Here is a 14,718-nt window from a genome sequence, read left to right as displayed (position 1 = left end):
AGATGGAATAAGCCCTAATACCCTAAGGAGAGTAGGTCTAACCTCCTACCTAAAAAGGAAGAGCTGGGTTCGTTAAACCTAATCTGCCAAAACTGCGTCCATGAGAGGAGCCCCCAACCCTCGTTACCTTGGAATGAGGTCTCTATCTCAGACTCCGCAGGGACACGAAGACTGGGTCAGCATCAAGATGACTGCAGTATCGGTATCAGCGATGGTGGCGATGCCCTCTGGTCAGAATCCCTCTGATTATCTGTCTAAAGTGTGTTGTATTTATACAGATCTACAAGGTCCCCTGACATAAGTGTTATTCATAACAATAGATAACAGGCATGCTTGGGACGGCAATTAATATCAACAATCCCTCGAAAGTATAGAGAGGGAAAATCCCTAAGTGTGAATGCCTACTGTATGTTTGTCTTTCGTGCTTGATCTTGACGCCTTGGCGCAGTGACACTGATAATAGAACCCATAACAAGTGGCCTAACTATAAACAAGGCCGCCATTTAAAAGGAAATAAATAATTAAATGGACTAAGCCAGAGCAAGCTAAGTAGGTTAAAAGTCACTGGGTGACGGGGGCACGAGTTTACAAGCCTATGGCTAAGCTAACTCCTGTTAACCCGTAAAAACAAACTAGGATTCACTACAATGGCATCAGGGATGTCCCAGCCTATGTTTTCCAACGTGTTGTCCAGAGTGTTGTCTGCCCTGCTGAAACACGTGAGGAGCTACATCGTTTTCCCTCAGGTGGAGGATTTGGCTACTTCTATGCCCTTGGACATATCCCCAACGTCATAGGTGCTATTGATGGGACCCATGTAGCTCTGGTCCCCCCCCCCCCACAGGAGTGAACAGGTGTACAGGAACCGGAAGAGTTATCATTCCATGAATGTACAGATGGTATGTTTGGCAGACCAGTACATCTCGCAGGTAAATGCTATAATCCCTGGCTCTGTGCATGACACCTACATCCTGCGGAATAGCAGTTTCCCGTATGTGATGGGTCAACTCCAGAGGCACTGTGTGTGGCTATTAGGGGACTCTGGTTACCCTAACCTGTCATGGCTATTGACCCCAGTGGGGAATCCCAGGACCAGGGCAGAGGAACACTACAATGAGGCCCATGGGCGGACTAGGAGGGTGATCGAACGCACCTTCAGCCTCCTGAAGGCTAGGTTCAGGTGCCTCCATATGACAGGTGGTTCCCTATTCTACTCACCGAGGAAGGTGTGCCAGATCATCATCGCCTGCTCGATGCTTCACAGTATTGCTTTGCGACGCCAGGTGCCTTTTCTGCAGGAGGATGATCCAGATGGCGGTGTTGTGGCAGCTGTGGAGCCTGTGGACAGTGATGAGGAGGAAGCTGAGGAAGAAGACATAGACAACAGGGAGTCAGTCATACAGCAATATTTCCAGTGACACACAGGTGAGAACATTTTATTTTACTTTTACATTCACTTTCACACTTCTACCTCTATCCTGTCTGTCATTTAGTAGTCGTATTTGGTAACTGAGTTCTACCTTTCCATTACGGTTTCACAGGTGTGGTTACCAATGTGTGTCATCTGCTTGCATCCTTCATGGACTTGTGATGTGTGACATAGGTATGTTGGCTTTTTCAATTGGAAACGCATTTTGACACTGTCATTGATAATACAAATTTAACAAATCACAGACTGACTCCAGATTGTTTTGTGCTTCAAGGGAGTTTATTTAAGTGCTCAAAAATGGAGGGGGGTTGTAAAATGGTGATGGCGGACGGTGGAGGAATGTCCATGGCAGAGTCCAGTCTATTGGTCACACAGGTGCACTGCCCATATGGGCATAGGAAGTGGAGCTGGGGCAGTTCCAATCTGCACAGGGTAACAAAGTGGGACAGTGAGAGGACAATCAGGGTGGTCTCATTTCCTGGCGGGAGTCTTGCCATCTTGCTCTGTCCTGTTTCTGGATCTCAGGGACTGCCTGCGGGGTGGTTCTCCATCTGCAGGGGGTGGGGTGCTGGTGTGGTGGTCCTGTGGCGGGGCGTCCTGTCCACTAGCGCCAGCAGAGGTGGTGGGCAGTTCATCATCCATGCTAGTGTCAGGGGCCCCTTGGAGTGCCACGGTGTCCCTCATGGTCTTTTGTATGTCCTTCAGCACCCCTACGATGGTGCCCAGGGCGGAGCTGATGGTTCTGAGCTCCTCCCTGAACCCCAAATACTGCTCCTCCTGCAGGCGCTGGGTCTCTTGAAACTTGGCCAGGACAGTCGCCATCGTCTCCTGGGAGTGGTGGTATGCTCCCATGATGGAGATGAGGGCCTCGTGGAGGGTGGGTTCCCTTGGCCTGTCCGCCCACTGTCGCACAGCAGCCCTCCCAGTTCCCCTGTGTTACTGGGCCTTCGTCCCCTGGACCGTGTGCCCACTACCACTGCCCCCAGATCCCTGTTGTTGTTGGGGTGGTGGGTTATCCTGGGTTCCCTGTAGTGGTGGACACACCGCTGATTGACGTGTCCTGGGTACGGAGGTATGGGCCCGCTGGGTGGGTGCTGTTCTGGTGTTACCAGAGGGTGGAAGGTCAGGGTTGGGCTGTGTCTGTGCAAGGGGAACCGACTGTCCTGAGGCCCACGATGGTCGGGCTGGTCATCAGGATCCAGTAGGGCAGAGCTGCTATTGTCACTGTGGGCCTCTTCTGTGGGTGGAGTGGAGATGTCTGGACCCTCCTGTGTGGTGACGTTCCGTAGTGGTCCTGCAGGGATATATGAGCATAATTATTGCATGTGTGTGTGTGTGTAATGGTGTGCAATGGGTGGGTGTGCGTGTACCCCAGTGCAAGCATTCCTGTGTGTGGGTTTGTGTGATGATGGTTAGGGGGTTGTTATGGGTATGTACAATGAGCATGCTTTGGTGAGGGGTGAGCATGCTTAGTTGTGTCATGCAGGGCTTGGTGTTGGGATGAGTGGTTTGTGTTATTAGTACATTAGTGAGGAGTTGTAGTGATAGGGGAGGGGGCGAGGGTGGGGGTGTGTGATAGCATGCAGGTAGGGTGGGGGATATGATAGTTAAGATTTGACTTACCAGTGTCCATTCCTCCACTGACCCCTCCGAGGCCCTCTGGATGCATGATGGTCAAGACCTGCTCCTCCCATGTTGTTAGTTGTGGGGGAGGAGGTGGGGGTCCGCCGCCAGTCCGCTGTACCGCGATGTTGTGCCTGGAGACCACAGAACGCACCTTCCCCAATAGGTCGTTCCACCTCTTCCTGATGTCCTCCCGATTTCTTGGATGCTGTCCCACAGCGTTGACCCTGTCCACGATTCTGCGCCATAGCTCCATCTTCCTGGCTATGGAGGTGTGCTGCACCTGTGAGCCAAATAGCTGTGGCTCTACCCGTAGGATTTCCTCCACCATGACCCTGAGCTCCTCCTCAGAAAACCTGGGGTGTCTTTGGCGTGACATGGGGTGATGTGGGTGATGTGTGGGGTGGTGTAAGTGTTGATGTGTGTGGTGATGTGTAGTGGTGTGTGGTGTTTTGTGCGTGGAATGTTGTATAGGTGATGGTGTTGTGTGCCTCTGTGTGGTGGGGTTCTCAATTGCTGTGCTCTCTGTCTCTCGGCTTCCTCAAAATTTCTGGTCGTAGGGGTTTGTGGATGATGTGGGTATGTGTTTTATATTGAATTGGGTGTGTGGGAGTGGTGTTTGTATGTGTATCAGGTGTGTGTGTTTTGAATTGTCCAATGTGGCAGTGTTTTGGAGATGTGTGTGTGTTTTGAGCGCGGCGGTGTGTACCGCCAATGGAATACCGCGGTTGAAAGACCGCCGTGTGGATTCGTGGGTCGTGATAGCATCGGCGTGTTTCTGTTGGCGTGACAGTGGAGGATTTGTTATCGCCAGTTTAACACTGACCTTTGGTGTGGCGGACTTGTGTGGGTGTCTGTATTTCGGCGGATTCCGAGATGTGTGTCATAATAGCTGTGGTGGAATTCCGATGCCGCGGCGGTGTATTGGCGGTCTTCTATACGGCGGTAAGCTGCTTTTACTGGCAATGTTGTAATGACCCCCTTAGTCATATACAAAACCACCGACCCGGCACACTTCTGTTCTTGCAACCTGCTCCCCTTCTTGTCCCGACTCAAACACGACTTCCAACACTGGAGATTTCTCCCATTGTCATTGTTGGGGAGAGCCGTGCTTTTCAGGATGATGGCCCTTCAGCACTTTTTGTATGCCCTACAAAATACACCCTACCGCGTCCCCCCACTTCAAAGCCACAGATAGCGAGCTTAGAACTTTATTATGGGATGGAGGCTCAGCAACAATAGCATTGACCAAAGTGATTAGGGGATGGTAGAACCTATATGTAGCGTCACAATGGTAACTCCGAACATGGCCATGTAACATGTCTAGGATCATGGAATTGTCACCCCAATACCATTCTGGCATTGGGGGGGGGCAATTCTATGCATCCCCGGGGCTCCAGCATAGAGCCCGGGTACTGCCAAACTAACTTTCCAGGGTTTTCTCTGCAGCTACCGCTGCTGCCAACCCTCAGACAGGGCAGCCCAGTACCAGGAAGGCAGAACAAAGAATTTCCTCTGAGAGAGGGTGTAAATAGGTGTGAAGGGCCTGGGAGGAGTAGCCTCTCCTGGCCTCTGGAAATGCTGTGAAGGGCACAGATGGTGCCCTCTTTACATAAGACAGTCTACACCGGTTCAGGGATCCCCCAGCCCTGCTCTAGTGCAAAACTGGACAAAGGAAAGGGGAGTGACCACTCCCCTAACCAGCATCTCCTAGGGGAGGTGCCCAGAGCTCCTCCAGTGTGTCCCAGACCTCTGCCATCTTGGTTGCAGAAGTGTGAGGGCACAATGGACAGCTCTGAGTGGCCAGTACCAGCAGGTGACGTCAGAGAGCCCTCCTGATAGGTGCTTACCTTTCTCTGTAGCCAATCCTCCTCTGAGGGCTATTTAGAGTCTCTCCTGTGGGTATCTCACCAGAAAACAAATGCAAGAGCTCACAAGAGTTCCTCTGCACTTGCCAAGAAGAAATCTCCTGTGGGTCAACGGAATCTTCCCCCTGCCAATGCAGGCACCAAACTTCTGCATCCCCGGTCCTCTGCGTCCCCTCTCATCCTGACGAGCAGGGTCCCTGGAACACAGGAGCTTGATCCAAGTGTCCCCGACAGTCCAGTGGCCCTTATGCCCAAATTTGGTGGAGGTAAGTCCTTGCCTCCCCACGCCAGACAGTAATCCTGTGTACTGAGTGAACTGCAGCTGCTAGGGCTTCTGTGCACTTTTGCAAGACTTCCTTTGTGCACAGCCTAGCCCAGGTCCCCAGCACTCCGTCCTGCATTGCCCAACTTGCTGAGTTGGACTCCGACTCCGTGGGACCCTCTTTTGTTGTGCTGAGTCGACCATCGTGCTCAGATCTTCTGAACGCCTGTTCAGGTGCTTCTGCGGGTGCTGCCTACTTCTGCGTGGGCTCTCTGTGTTGCTGAGCGCCCCCCTCTGTCTCCTCCTCCAAGGGGCAACATCCTGGTCCTTCCTGGGCCCTGGCAGCACCCAAAACCTTCAACCGCGACTCTTGCAGCTAGCAAGGCTTGTTTGCGGTCTTTCTGCGTGGAAACAACTCTGCATCCTCCAGCACGCCGTGGGACATCTTCTGACCAAAGGAGAAGTTACTGGCACCTTCCGTTGTTGCAGAATCTTTGGCTTCTTCCACCCAGAGGCAGCCCTTTTGCCCCTTCATCCGGGTTTAGTGGGCTCCTGCCCCCCCCGGACACTTACATGACTCTTGGACTTGGTCCCCTTCCGTTACAGGTCCTCAGGTCCAGGAATCCGTCTTCAGTGCTTTGCAGTCAGTTGTTTCTTTGCAGAATCCCCTATCTCGACTTTACTGTCTTTTTGGGGTAGTAGGGTAAATTTACTCCTACTTTTCAGAGTCTTGGGGTGGGGTATCTTGGACACCCTTAGTGTTTTCTTAAACTCCCAGTGACCCTCTACACATTACACTAGGCTTGGGGTCCATTCATGGTTCGCATTCCACTTTTGGAGTATATGGTTTGTGTTGCCCCTAGGCCTATTGTCTCCTAATGCATTCTATTGTGTTCTACAGTGTTTGCACTACTTTTCTAATTGTTTACTTACCTGATTTTGGATTGTGTGTATATTTTGTGTATATTACTTACCTCCTAAGGGAGTATATCCTCTGAGATACTTTTGGCATATTGTCACTAAAATAAAGTACCTTTATTTTTGGTAACTCTGAGGATTGTGTTTCATCTGATATAGTGCTAAGTGATATAAGTGGTATAGTAGGAGCTTTGCATGTCTCCTAGTTCAGCCTAAGCAGCTCTGCTATAACTACCTCTATCAGCCTAAGCTGCTAGAAACACCTCTATTCTACTAATAAGGGATAACTGGACCTGGCACAAGGTGTAAGTACCACAAGGTACCCACTATAAGCCAGGCCAGCCTCTTACATCCCTTGCCTGCTCTCATGCTACTTCTTGTGTCCCTTCCCAACTCATGCGCTCTTTCATGTGCCCTTCTCCGCTCTCACAACCCTCCACCTGTTGTCCCTGTCCCTTCCCTGCTCTCACCCTCCTTCAGGTGTCCCTTCCCCGCTCTCAAGCTCCTTCATCTCTCCCTTCAACACTCTAACGCCCCATCACATGTTCCTTCGAAGCTATCACGCTTCTTCACCTGTGCCTTTCCCCCCTCACGCTCCTTCACCTGTCTCTTACCCGATCTCATGCTACTTCACGTGTCCCTTCCGTGCTCTCACGCTCTTTCACGTGCCCCATTCCCGCTCTCACACCCCTCCACCTGTTGTCCATTCTCTGCTCTCACGCTCCTTCACATGTCCCTTCCCTGCTCTCACACTCCTTCAGTGTTCCTTCCCCGCTGTCACACCCCTCCACCTCTCCCTTCCCCACTCTCACTCTCCTTCACGTGTCCCTTTGCCACTCTCACGCCCCTCCACTTGTCCCTTCGCCACTCTCACTCCCCTCCACCTGTCCCTTCCCTGCTCTCACGCCCCTTAACATGTCCCTTACCAGCTCTCACGCCCCTCCACCTGTCCCTTCCCTGCTCTCACGCCCCTCCACCAGTCCCTTCCCCACTCTGACGCCCCTTCACGTGTCCCTTCCCCACTCTCAGGCCCCTTCATATGTCCCTTCACCACTCCCACGCACCTCCACCAGTCCCTTCCCCACTCTCATGCCCCATCACTTGTCCCTTCCCCGCTGTCACATCCCTTCAGGTGTCCCTTCGACTCTCTGAAACCCCATCATGTGTACCTTCGATGCGCTCACGCTCCTTCACCTGTCCCTTCCTTGCTCTCACGCTACTTCACCTATCCCTTTCCCGCTCTCACGCTCTTTCACCTGTCCCTTCCCCATGCTACTTCATGTGTCGCTTTCCCGCTCTCACACTCCTTCAAGTGTCACTTTGACTCTCTCACCCCCATCAAGTGTCCTTTCAACACTCTCATGCTCCTTCACCTGCCCCTTCCCTGCTCTCACATAACTTCACCTATCCCTTTCCCGCTCCCACACTACTTCATGTGTCCCTTTCCCACTCTCACGCTCCTTCATCTATCCCTTCCCCGCTCCCATGCTACTTCAAGTGTCCCTTCCCTGCTCTCATACTCCTTCACATGTCCCTTCCCTGCTCTCACGCTACTTCACCTGTTCCTTCCCCATTGTCACGCCCCTTCACGTGTCCCTTCCCTGCTCTCACGCTCCTTCACGTGTCCCATCTCTGTACTCAGGAGGAGTCTCGCCCCCCTACCATACCTCCACATTGTAAGTCTCATCTTCCCCTAAGGGGGGTAGAAAGCCCATTAGACACCAGGGAAGAATTTGATTCCAGAAATCTGCACAAAGTTGTCCCTCCTTACAAGGATGGTGATGACATCAACAAGTGGTTTGCTGCACTTGAGAGGGCCTGTAAAGTTCAGAGGGTCCGTCTTGTACAGTGGGCTGCTGTCCTTTGGTTATCCTTCTCTGGCAAAGGGAGAGACAGACTTCTGATTGTCAGAGAGGATAATGCAGATAATTACCAGGTTCTTAAAAATGCACTCTTAGATGGTTTAGCCTTAACCACAGAACAGTATAGACTTAAGTTCAGAGAGACCAGAAAGGAGTCATCACAGGCCTGGACAGACTTTGTAGACTGTTCTCTGTAGGCCCTAGAATGTTGGTTAAATGGCAGTAAGGTGACTGACTATGAAAGCTTATATAACTTGATTCTGAGAGAGCATATATTGAACAATTGTGTGTCTGACTTGTTGCATCAGTATCTTGTGGACTGTAGGAGGCTGACCTGGCTTATAGTGGGTACCTTGTGGTACTTACACCCTGTGCCAGGTCCAGTTATCACTTATTAGTAGAATAGAGGTGTTTCTAGCAGCTTAGCCTGATAGAGGTAGCTATGGCAAAGCAGCTTAGGCTGAACTAGGAGACATGCAAAGCTCCTACTATACCACTTATATCATATAGCACAATATCATAAGAAAACACAATACTCAGAATTACTAAAAATAAAGGTACTTTATTTTTGTGACAATATGCCAAAAGTATCTCAGAGAATACCCTCACTTGGGAGGTAAGTAATATACACAAATTATATGTACACAAACCAAAAACAGGTAAGTAACAGTAAGAAAAGTAGTGCAAACAATGTAGAATCACAAGAGGATGCAATAGGTAGACATAGGTCTAGGGGCAACACAAACCATATACTCCAAAAGTGGAATGCGAATCACAAATGGACCCCAGACATATGGGAGGTTGTAGAGGGTTGCTGGGACTGTGAGAAAACAGTAAAGGTGTCCAAGATACCCCACCCCAAGACCCTGAAACGTAGGAGTAAAGTTACCCTACTACCCCAGAAATACAGAATAGTCGTGATATGGGATGATTCTGCAAGAACCACAAGCACCAGCAAAACATTGAAGACGGATTCCTGGACCTGAGGACCTGTAAAGGAAGAAGACAAAGTCCAAGAGTCACGCAAGTGTCCAAGTGGGGCAGGAGCCCACCAAACCCTGGATGCAGGTGCAAAAGGGCAGCCTCCGGGTGGAAGAAACCGAAGTTCTGAAACAACAGAAGGTGCCAGGAACTTCTCCTTTGGTCAGAAGATGTCCACGGCATGCTGGAGGTTCCAGAAGTGTTTCCACGCAGAAATACCGCAAACAAGCCTTGCTAGCTGCAAGAGTCGCGGTTGTGGATTTTGGGTGCTGCTGGGGACCAGGAAGGACCAGGATGTCGCCCCTTGGAGGAGGAGACAGAGGGGGTGCTCAGCAACTCAGAGAGCCCCCGCAGAAGCAGGCAGCACCCGAAGAAGTACCGGAACAGGCACCTAGAAGATTTGAGGACAGCGGTCGAATCAGAGTCACAAAGGAGGGTCCCACAAGTCCAACTCAGCGAGTTGGGCAATGCAGGACGGAGTGCTGGGGACCCAGGCTAGGCTGTGCACAAAGGAAGTCCTGGAAAAGTGCACAGAAGCCAGAGCAGCTGCAGATCACTCAGTACACAGGATTACTATCTGGTGTGAGAAGGCAAGGACTTACCTCCACCAAATTTGGACAGAAGGGCCACTGGACTGTGGGAGACATTTGCCCCAGCTCCTGTGTTCCAGGGACCAAGCTCGTCAGGATGAGAGAGCACCTAGAGGACCGGTGATGCAGAAGTTTGGTGTCTGCGTTGGCAGGGGAAAGATTCTGTCGACCCACAGGAGATTTATTCTTGGCTTCCAGTGCAGGGTGAAGGCAGACAGCCCTCAGAGCATGCACCACCAGGAAACAGTTGAGAAAGCCGGCAGGATGAGGCGCTACAGTGTTGCTGGTATTCATCTTGCTACTTTGTTGCAGTTTTGCAGGCGTCCTTGAGCAGTCAGTGGTCGATCCTTGGCAGACGTCGAAGAGGGAAGTGGAGAGGTACTCTGGTGAGCTCTTGCATTCGTTATCTGAGGAATAGCCCAGAGGAGAGACCCTAAATAGTCAGACAAGGAGGTTTGGCTACTGAAAGAGGTAAGCACCTATCAGGAGGGGTCTCTGACGTCACCTGCTGGCACTGGCCACTCAGAGATGTCCATTGTGCCACAGCACCTCTGAATCCAAGATGGCAGAGGTCTGGGACACACTGGAGGAGCTCTGGGCACCTCCCCTGGGAGGTGCTGGTCAGGGGAGTGGTCACTCCCCTTTCCTTTGTCCAGTTTCGCGCCAGAGCAGGGCTGGGGGATCCCTTAACCGGTGTAGACTGGCTTATGCAGAGATGGGCACCATCCGTGCCCATCAAAGCATTTCCAGAGGCTAGGGGAGGCTACTCCTCCCCAGCCCTTCATACCTATTTCCAAAGGGAGAGGGTGTAACACCCTCTCTCAGAAGAAATCCTTTGTTGTGCCTTTCTGGGACTGGGCTGCCCAGACCCCAGGGGGGCAGAAACCTGTCTGAGGGGTTGGCAGCAGCAGCAGCTGCAGTGGGGACCCCGGAAAGGCAGTTTGGCAGTACCGCAGGTTCTGTGCTAGAGACCCAGGGATGCATGGAATTGCCCCCCAATAATGGTACTGGGGTGACAATTCCATGATCCTAGACATGTTACATGGCCATGTTCGGAGTTACCATTCTGACGCTACATATAGGTAGTAACCTATATGTAGTGCATGCGTGGAATGGTGTCCCCGCACTCACAAAGTCCGGGGAATTTGCCCTGAACAATGTGGGGGCATCTTGGCTAGTGCCAGGGTGCCCACACACTAAGTAACTTGGCACCTACCCTTCACCAAGTGAGGGTTAGACATATAGGTGACTTATAAGTTACTTATGTGCAGTGAAAATGGCGGTGAAATAACGTGGACGTTATTTCACTCAAGCTGCAGTGGCAGTCCTGTGTAAGAATTGTCTGAGCTCCCTATGGGTGGCAAAAGAAATGCTGCAGCCCATAGGGATCTCCTGGAACCCCAATACCCTGGGTACCTAGGTACCATATACAAGGGAATTATAAGGGTGTTCCAGTGTGCCAATGAGAATTGGTAAAATTAGTCACTAGCCTGCAGTGACAATTTTAAAAGCAGAGAGAGCATAAACACTGAGGTTCTGGTTAGCAGAGCCTCAGTGATACAGTTAGGCACCACACAGGGAACACATATAAGGCACAAACTTATGAGCACTGGGGTCCTGGCTAGCAGGATCCCAGTGACACATATCAAACATATTGACAACATAGGGTTTTCACTATGAGCACTGGGCCCTGGCTAGCAGGATCCCAGTGAGACAGTAAAAACACCCTGACATATACTCACAAACAGGCCAAAAGTGGGGGTAACAAGGCTAGAAAGAGGCTACCTTCCTACATGGACTCAGATCTGACCTCTCCCCAAGAATTGGGAAAGAAGGCAGACAAATGGGTCAGAACAAGGGTGAACAGAAAAGCCCACACAGGGGGTGATAAGGACAGCAAGAAGGATGGTAAGTCACATGACAAGGGTGGGGACAAAGATAAAAAATCATCAGAGTCTTCATCAGGCCCACAAACATCCTCTGGGGGTGGTGGGTACAAATCCTGTTCTCACAAAGATAAGAAACCTTGGTGTTATTTGTGTAAAGCCAAATGCCTTTGGGCAACTGATCCTCATTGTCCAAAAAGAAACACCAAACCTCCCACCACCACAACCCCAACTGCAACCACTAGTGCCCCTAGTAATAGCAGTGGTGCTGGGAAAAGCCCTACTAATAGCCAATCAAAATGTGTAGCTGGGCTCACCATTGCTAATGTAGTTGGGGTTGGTCTAGTTAGGGAGATCACTGAGGCTAATTTAGTCTGATGGTGGCATTGACCTAGCCACTTTAGTTGCTTGTCCCCTTAATATGGATAAGTACAAGCAGCTACCCCTGATTAATGGTGTTCAGGTTGAGGCCTACAGGGACACAGGTGCCAGTGTCACAATGGTGATAGACAAACTGGTTGCCCCTGAGCAGCACCAAGTGACAGACGCCCATAGCAACACTGTAAGCCACCCCATGGCTGTTGTGAATCTCAACTGGAGGGGTTACCGGTCCAAAGAAAGTGATCCACTGATTTACCTGTAGAATGTCTGCTAGGCAATGATTTGGAGACTTCAGCTTGGTCTGAAGTGGATTTGAAGGCCCATGCAGCAATTCTGGGCACATCTTTGCTCTTACCAGGGCTCAGGCCAAGAAGCAAAGAGGGCAGGGAAACTAGAATCCTGGAATAATGGGCCAAGTGCTCCCAAAAACTAGGGGTAAGAAGGGCAAACCCTTGTCCACTATCCCTCCCTCCACAGATGATTCCCCTTTTGAGGAAGAGGAATTCTCTCCCTGTGAAGAACCTACACCAGAGGAGCTGATAGAGCTGAGCTTTTGGGTACAGGGGGGCCTGCCAGGGAAGAGCTGAGTGTGGCACAACAAACCTGTCCCACATTGGAGGGTCTCAGACAGCAAGCTGTCAAACAGCAAAATGGTGATGTCACTGACACACACAGAGTTTACTAGGAGAATAATCTCCTCTATACTGAAGCAAGGGACCCTAAACCTGGTGCCACCAGGAGACTGGTCACCCCCCTTCATTACAGGCAATTCCTCCTAACTCTTGCTCATGACATTCCCTTGGCTGGACATTTAGGCCAGAGTAAAACATGGGACAGACTTGTTCCACATTTTCACTGGCTCCATATCTAAGAAGACACAAAGGAATTTTGTCGCTCCAGTGTCACCTGCCAAGCTAGTGGCAAGACTGGTGGCACCCAAAGGCCCGCTTAATCCCACTGCCAGTGGTTGGGGTGCCCTTTGAAAGGGTAGGGGTTAATATTGTTGGCCCCCTTGACCCTCCAACAGCTTCTGGCAATAGATTCATCCTTGTGGTGGTGGATGTAGGAGGCTGGCCTGGCAAGTAGTGGGTACCAGAGGTACTTACACCTTGTGCCAGGTCCAGTTATCCCTTATTAGTGTCGAAGAGGTGTTTCTAGCAGCTTAGGCTGTTAGAAGGTAGCTATGACAAAGCAGCTTAGGCTGAACTAGGAGACATGTAAATCTCCTACTATACCACTGGTGTCATATGCACAGTATCATAAGAAAACACAATACACAGAAGTACTAAAAATAAAGGTACTTTATTTTGATGACAATATGCCAAAAGTATCTCAGTGAGTACCCTCAGTATGAGGATAAGATATATACACAAGATATATGTACACAAACCAAAATTATGCAGGTAATAGCAAAAGGAAGTCATGCAACCAATGTAAAATTACAGTAGATTGCAATAGGAGCACATAGGTATAGGGGCAACACAAACCATATACTCCAAAAGTGGAATGCGAACCACGAATGGACCCCAAACCTATGTGAGCTTCTAGAGGGTCGCTGGGACTGTAAGAAAACAGTGAGGGTTAGAAAAATAGCCCACCCCAAGACCCTGAAAGGTAGGTGTAAAGTGCACCTACTACCCCCAGAGAGCACAGAAGTCGTGGGATTCTGCAGGAAGAACAAACACCAGCAATGCAACAACAGTGGATTTCCGGACCTGAGTACCTGTAAGACAAGGGGACCAAGTCCAATAGTCGTGACAGTGTCGAGAGTGGGCAGGAGCCCAGGAAATGCCAGCTGAGGGTGCAAGGAAGCTGCCACCGGTTGGAAGAAGCTTGGAGTTCTGCAAGAAAGAAGAGGACTAGGAACTTCCCCTTTGGAGGATGGATGTCCCACGTCGTGAAGAAGCTTGCAGAGGTGTTCCCACGCAGAAAGACCGCAAACAAGCCTTGCTAGCTGCAAGGATCGCGGTTAGGGTTTTTGGGTGCTGCTGTGGCCCAGGAGGGACCAGGATGTCGCCACTTGGATGAGGAGACAGAGGGGGCGCCCAGCAATGTAGGGATCCCTCACAGAAGCAGGCAGCACCCGCAGAAGTACCTGAACAGGCACTTAGAAGAAAAGTGAACCGGAGTCCACCCGAAGTCACAAAACGGAGTCCCACGACGCCGGAGGACAACTCAGAAGGTTATGCACTGCAGGTTAGAGTGTCGGGGACCCAGGCTTGGCTGTGCACAAAGGAAATCCTGGAAGAGTGCACAGGAGCCGGAGCAGCTGCAAATCACGCGGCACCCAGCAATGCAGTCTAGCATGGGGAGGCAAGGACTTACCTCCACCAAACCTGGACTAAAGAGTCACTGGACTGTGGGAGTCACTTGGACAGAGTTGCTGAGTTCCAGGGACCACGCTCGTCATGATAAGAAGGGGCCCCAGAGGACCAGTGATGCAGTCTTTTGTTGCCTGCGGTTGCAGGGGGAAGATTCCGTCAACCAACGGGGGATTTCTTCAGAGCTCCTAGTGCAGCGAGGAGGCAGGCTACCTCCAGAGCATGCACCACCTGGAAACAGTCGAGAAAGCCGTCAGGATGAAGCGATACAAGGTTGCTAGTAGTCATCTAGTCGTGTTGCGGTTTTGCAGACGTCCTGAGCAGTCAGCGGTCGATCCTTTGGCAGAAGGTGTAGAGGGAGATGCAGAGGAACTCTGGTGAGCTCTTGCATTCGTTATCTGGTGAGATCCCCAAAGCAGAGACCCTAAATAGCCAGAAAAGGAGGTTTGGCTACCTATGAAGGAGGATTGGCTACCAAGAGAGGTATGGGCCTATCAGAAGGAGCCTCTGACGTCACCTGCTGGCACAGTCCAGTGTGCCACAAACCCCTCTGTTTCCAAGATGGCAGAGGTCTGGGACACACTGGAGGAGCTCTGG

Source organism: Pleurodeles waltl, chromosome 4_1 (genome assembly GCF_031143425.1).
Source record: "Pleurodeles waltl isolate 20211129_DDA chromosome 4_1, aPleWal1.hap1.20221129, whole genome shotgun sequence".
Taxonomy (NCBI): domain Eukaryota; kingdom Metazoa; phylum Chordata; class Amphibia; order Caudata; family Salamandridae; genus Pleurodeles; species Pleurodeles waltl.
Note: the sequence above shows the minus strand (reverse complement) of the source record.